Source organism: Armigeres subalbatus, chromosome 2 (assembly GCF_024139115.2).
Source record: "Armigeres subalbatus isolate Guangzhou_Male chromosome 2, GZ_Asu_2, whole genome shotgun sequence".
Classification (NCBI taxonomy): Eukaryota; Metazoa; Arthropoda; class Insecta; order Diptera; family Culicidae; genus Armigeres; species Armigeres subalbatus.
The window spans coordinates 355205306-355211305 of NC_085140.1; the positions used below are offsets into that span (position 1 = coordinate 355205306).

The 6000-nt window shown below is 39.0% G+C and overlaps 1 protein-coding gene across 3 annotated transcripts in view; it reads right to left on the minus strand.

Moving 5' to 3' along the window:
- Window positions 1-4532, minus strand: part of LOC134212939 (breast cancer anti-estrogen resistance protein 3 homolog) — a 234339-nt gene extending 229807 nt beyond the window's left edge. Inside the window, exon 1 of one of the 3 annotated variants that reach the window (XM_062691299.1) lies at window positions 4341-4532. The gene's annotated coding sequence lies outside the window, so the exon portion shown is untranslated. The other 2 variants (XM_062691308.1, XM_062691304.1) reach the window with 2 other exon arrangements.
- Window positions 4533-6000: the final 1468 nt, after the last annotated feature.

The following is a 6000-nucleotide window of genomic DNA, read 5'->3' on the forward strand; positions in this document are numbered from 1 at the left end:
AATCCCGATTAATCGATTAGTAACAAATCGATTACTATAGATTCTTGTCGATTATTGAATCGATCAATCGTTGGGAAGTAATCGATTCTAAATTAATCGATTATCACAACGATAAATCGATAAATCGAAGTAATCGATTAATTTGCGACATCTCTAAACACATCCGAAAATTCAATCTTAAAGATGGCATCTAAAGGATCTCAATCTTAAAAATTGCATCTCAAAAGCACAAAATATAATCGCATGGCGATGGCAGAAGTTTGATGTCGGAAGTGCAATCACAAGCGTGTGTCGGAGGGAGTAGCTGGAGTAAATATATTCATATGAATGATAAATTGGTAATGTGATAGCATTTTGACGTGAACTACGTCTAAGGGGGAGGCTCTGATACAGGGTGTAAGATGAAAATTTCAAAATTGGGGATCGTCATGAAGTCATGTAAGATTTTAAACGTTAATCTTTATCTTTTGATGGATTTTTGAGATTTATATATCAAACGCATCGGAAACTCTCCACCAATTTGCAAATGTTATTGAAACTTTTGATTATCAACGTTAAACTAGTGGAAATTTTAATTCTTTCCAAACCCAGTAAATATTCAGACCCAATCAATAATCCTGCATCCCCAACACGGGCATCAGTTTGTTATAAGTTACGGTCCTTTTCGCCCATCGCTCCATTTCTCTATGCATAAAAGACTCGTGTCTCATACGCGCGCGTCATTTTCGTTCGAGCATTCTCAGAGAGCGGACACGATGCTTCATTTGTAGCCTTGAGCCAGCATTGGAGGCGAATGTCGGGCGGAGAGTGGATCATGGCGTTGGGCAGTCAACGATGGTGGAGCGACAGTCGGGACGGCAGCCTCACTGGAGTGAAAATTTCGCAAGGTTGCGATCCAAGCGACAACGGCTGCCGCGTTGATGTCGTCAACTGTGGAGCTGCGGTAATTGCTGATAGTGATTGGAGTCATTTAAAGTAAATCGATTCTTTTGATGACCATCATTTCCTTGGAAAAATGTTGTTAAGCTGAGAGGATTTTTCCAAAGTGCAACAACTAGTGACCAGCACACTCTTGGCGTTCAGTAAAATCTTCTAGCAAGATTCTGAATTTGGTTATGTTCTGTTAGTGATTTCCAGTGCGTTCCATTGAGAAAAATAACAATATAAAATTGGTCAATTGGAGACAAGCTTCGATTAGTTACGTAGAACTTTGGTTAGTTAGAACATTTAATTGCATGGATGATATCAGTAGCTGTCAACTAAAATTTTCATTTTTGCTGTTAGGGATTGGAATTGCGCATTATCGAAAGTTAATCGGATTATTTTTAGTACCAAAATTTTATACAAGAGAATATTTATCCGAAACTAATTTTATTCAAAGTGCAAATGGCGATGGCGACAGTTCAATCAAAACGATGCCGTCAGTAGCGAAATCGAGAGTGCGCTTTGTTCATCGAGGTGCGCCTTCAGCGATTTGACGGTAATTATCATTGATTACTGACATTTTAATGGTTAAATACAGTAAAGATTGCAATTTAACCTGAAAAATTATTATTTGCAATAGAAATACCCAAATTAAGTTAAGCTCATTTAGAAGATTTTTCGAAAAATAAAAAACAACAATGAAATTAATTTTTTTAAGTGAAAACCCTAACAAATTAAACAAACAAAACTAAACTTCTCATATTATATAAAACTCGAGAATTTAACAATTTTGACTTAATTACATAAATATATCAGTTACTTTCAAAATGTAAATTTTTAATTGTCGTATCCAACAAATTTCATGTTTTGAATATTGCTCGAAACCAGTGTTGTCTCAAAAGTAATCAAAAGAACAATTTTGAAATATTCATGAATGATGGGACTTGCTAGGTTCTTCATTTCACCAAACAGCACGTAGTTTACGTCGGGCGGTCGTGTCTTGTACACAACCCTTATAATTTTTTTATTATTGAAATTTCAACTCAATTTCAATTTTTGCCAAACGCAGTAAAAGTTTCAGAACTACCCGTTTATCCAGTCCCAACACAGACGTCAGTATGATGGAAATTATAGAGTTGTGCGAACGCTAACGAGCCGTTCGTTTAAACCAGTTCCTGAGAAAGTGCGAACAAACCACGACTTTGTAATTTTGAGCTGCGGCTGTTGTTAAAAAGAATCGACGGTCCAAACTAGAGATGTCGTAAAATCCCGATTAATCGATTAGTTACTAATCGATTACTCTTGATTCTTATCGATTATTGAATCGATTAATCATTGTATAGTAATCGATTCAAAATTAATCGATTATCACAACGATGAATCGATTAATCGAAATAATCAATTAATTTTCGACATCCTTATGATGTCGTAAAATTCTGATTAATCGATTAGTAACTAATCGATTACTCACGATTCCTCTCGATTATTGAATCGATTAATCGTTGGGTAATAATCGATTCGAAATTAATCGATTATCACAACGCTGAATCGATTAATCGAAGTAATCGATTAATTTGCGACATCTGTAGTCCAAACAATGATTCTGGTGTTTTAGGAGGCTGCACACCACGACAATGTCATTCACAAAATTTCTTCCCACGTATTTTAAACACAGAGAACAGACGTTCATCTTCATTCGTGTGGTTGTGTAAAAGTTTGTACTGATTATTTTGAAGTATGTCGTTATGCCCCCGTTGCGCGGTGCTAGTGTGCTGATAAATATGGTTAAAATTTGCCGTATTTTACTTTTTAGCGCAAGTGTGTATTCCGAATCGTTCCTAGGTGGCAGCACTACATTGTTTATGTAGTGTATGCCAACGCCATCACTTAGTGAGATTGAGTTTTTATGTCGGGCAGCCTGCGTTGGCGGCGCTGAGGTGCGATTTAAATCTTTACACACGAAGTTTTGTTCGAGCATCCATGTCTGTTCTCTGTGATGGTTTAGGAACGATGAGCTGCTTGATCATCTCGAGAGAAGTCTACATGACAAGGCATTGAACGCCGTTAAAAGCCTTCTTCTACACCCCGACAACGTTCCAGTTATCATGAGCCGATTCAAAACTCTCTTTGGTAATCCAGAATCCATCGTGTAGACTATGATCCGGAGAGTTCGGATGATGCCGCCACCGAAGGCGGAGAAGATGGAGACATTGTTGACTTCGGCGTGGCAGTTCAGAACCTTTGCGCGACTATATAAGTGTGTCAGTTGGAAGAACGATTGTACAACATGGCATTGCTACAGGAGCTGGAGGATAGCCTGCCATCGACATTGAAAATGAAGTGGGCATTCCATCGAATGGAGATTGGAGCTGCTACGTCATTGCATTTCAACGATTGGCTGGGGTAGATGGTTGTGGCATTAAGTCAGGTGATTAGACCTGCTGTATGGACCAAACCGCAGAAACCGGAAACCAGGATAGAGAGAAAGTCCGGAAGGATGAGGCCTACGTCCATGCGCATTCCGTCCATCAGCAGGAAAAAGTCGATCGCAAAAAGTGTCTGGCATGCGGCAATATGTGTGATAGCCTTGAAAAGTGCAGCAGTTTCCTGAAAATGTTGCCGAATGCTCGATGGGCGTTAGTGAACGAGAAGAAACTCTGTCGAAAGTGTTTGAAGAAGCACTTCCAAACTTGTGAGATGAAAGTTCCATGCAATCAGGGAGGATGCATCTTTCTACACCACCGGTTGCTGCACGACGACAGCAAACACAACAAGCCGTCACCAAGCTATAATAAGCCATAGTGCAAACATAGTATAAGGAACAAATATCAAGCCAATTTGTCCGAACGTGAAAAATGACAGCATATGAATCTCATAATTTTCTTGCCAGATTATTCCACAGAATTAAGAACAAAATTTGGAATGCAAAACAAGGTCATTTTGATCAGTCGAGCATCCTATCAACTGAATCAGACAAGCTAGCCGTTACCAAAGCCAATTATTGAATGGTACGACAATTTCCCACCATCTTTGTATCATGTAGCATAAACAATTAAACAAAATAAATAACATAAATAAATAAATATCCAATACGTTTCCATTGCGCAAAATTCATACATTTTTTCTTGTTGTGCACATGTCTGCATGGTTATGAAAACAACTGATCATAAAACTAATTTTCTTAACATTCTAACACGAAAATGAACCTCAGGAAACACAGTGCCATGTTGAGCTCATTGTATTCAGTACATCGGTAGCACTGTCATTTGTTGGTAGGTCAGCTGTTGGATTTCGCCACCGGGCAACTCCCTGATGTGGATAAACACACGGTATACAATATTTGCTGACACATTCACAATGTTGCTGAACATGTACATTCAGATGGTACTACCTTCCAGCACTACCAAGCATTTTACCATTAACGAGAAAGCCGATGACTAGGACCGCCAGATAAGAGCTACAAGTTAGCAAATAAATGCATATAGACGATATACCGGATAATCGTCGTTTCTATCAAAACAGAACACGTCGAACTTCACCAGACACTCAGTAAAGCAAAGCGCGTCGCGTATCGCGTGCACCCGCATGTTCGTTGACGACGTGTTAATTCGAATCGGAAGCCGGTCGAGAACTGACTGCGCCTCGCGTCTAAGCTAGCGGTGGCGTCTTCTTCTCCAGAGAGTTGTAAGCCGCCAACACTTTACTACTTAACCAGGCACGTATGATGAGCTGCGAATGTGTTGTCAATATACACGCGCTTTTCGGATGTAGGGTACTATTACCTACTCATGACCGATCGGTTAGTTTATACCGGTTTGATCGAAATCAAGTATTTTTCTTTAATTTGTTATGCAGTACTAAACAGGCTTATGACGAGTCAGTTTCTTAATGCATCGAGTTATTCATTCAATAATTTTATTTGAAATGTGAGTTACAGTAGCATTTGTCTTCTTTGTCTTCTTTGTCTACTTTGTCTTCTTTGTCTTCTTTGTATTCTTTATCTTCTTTGTCTTCCTGTCTTCTTTGTCTTCTTTGTCTTCTTTGACTGCTTTGTCTACTTCTTTTTTGTCTTCTTTGGGTCCTTCGTCTTGTTTGTCTTCTTTGTATTGTTTGCCTTTTTGACAAACGTTACAAAGATGACAATAAATTGACAAAAGACGGTACGTTATGTAGATGCACTTCTGCGAAGGCAAATATAAATAAGATATCTGTTTCATCAAATAAACATACCTTAACTCATACACATATAATATCGTTAAATTCGGAGAAGTCAAAATATTCCTGATAATTGTGCTGTTATCGCTGACAAAACAAGCGTGCCATTGTATTTACTTGAACCGAATCTAATGACACATAAAACTCACGACATAGAGCTTCTCAAATTATAACACATTGCATTCAACAACCTTGGACTGATAACAGATGTGCAAGCATTTCACAGGGGGAAGGATGGTATGAATGGTTTCTTTAACCTTCTTCGGATATTAGAAAAAACTTACGAATAAGATGTTGGGGTCATATTGACCCAGAAATGTAAATGCTTATAAAACAGTCAAATTTTAACCAAATCACAAAGTTTATATACCGTTCGAAAGATAAACTCATCAATTTTTTGGCTATGAGCTGATATGCTGGTTCTGGAGACAATGGCCACCGGGAAACGACTTCCACGGGGACCTTGTCGGTCATATAAGGGGAGCATAAAAATCGCTCCATATATGCCTTTCGATCGCTAATTCTTCATAGATTGTCCTAAAACGGTAATGTATGGTCCATGAGAGGGCTTCCGATGAAAGTGGCCACTCCTGGTACAAGTAAGGTGGGCACCGGGGAACCCGCAGGAGGGGACATTTCCGTTTTAGTACCAAAATATACCGTGCGGCGGCTCTATCGTCATGATTTTCCACCAAACAGATGGTTATGCGCTTGAAATCGATAAGTGACCACATTGGCCACTCTTGGAGCCTATGAGGTGCCCCCGGGGAACCCGTAAAAGGGGACATTTCCGTTTTAACACCAAAATATGTCGTGCGACTGCTCTTTCGTCATGATTTTCCACAAAATAGATGATTATGT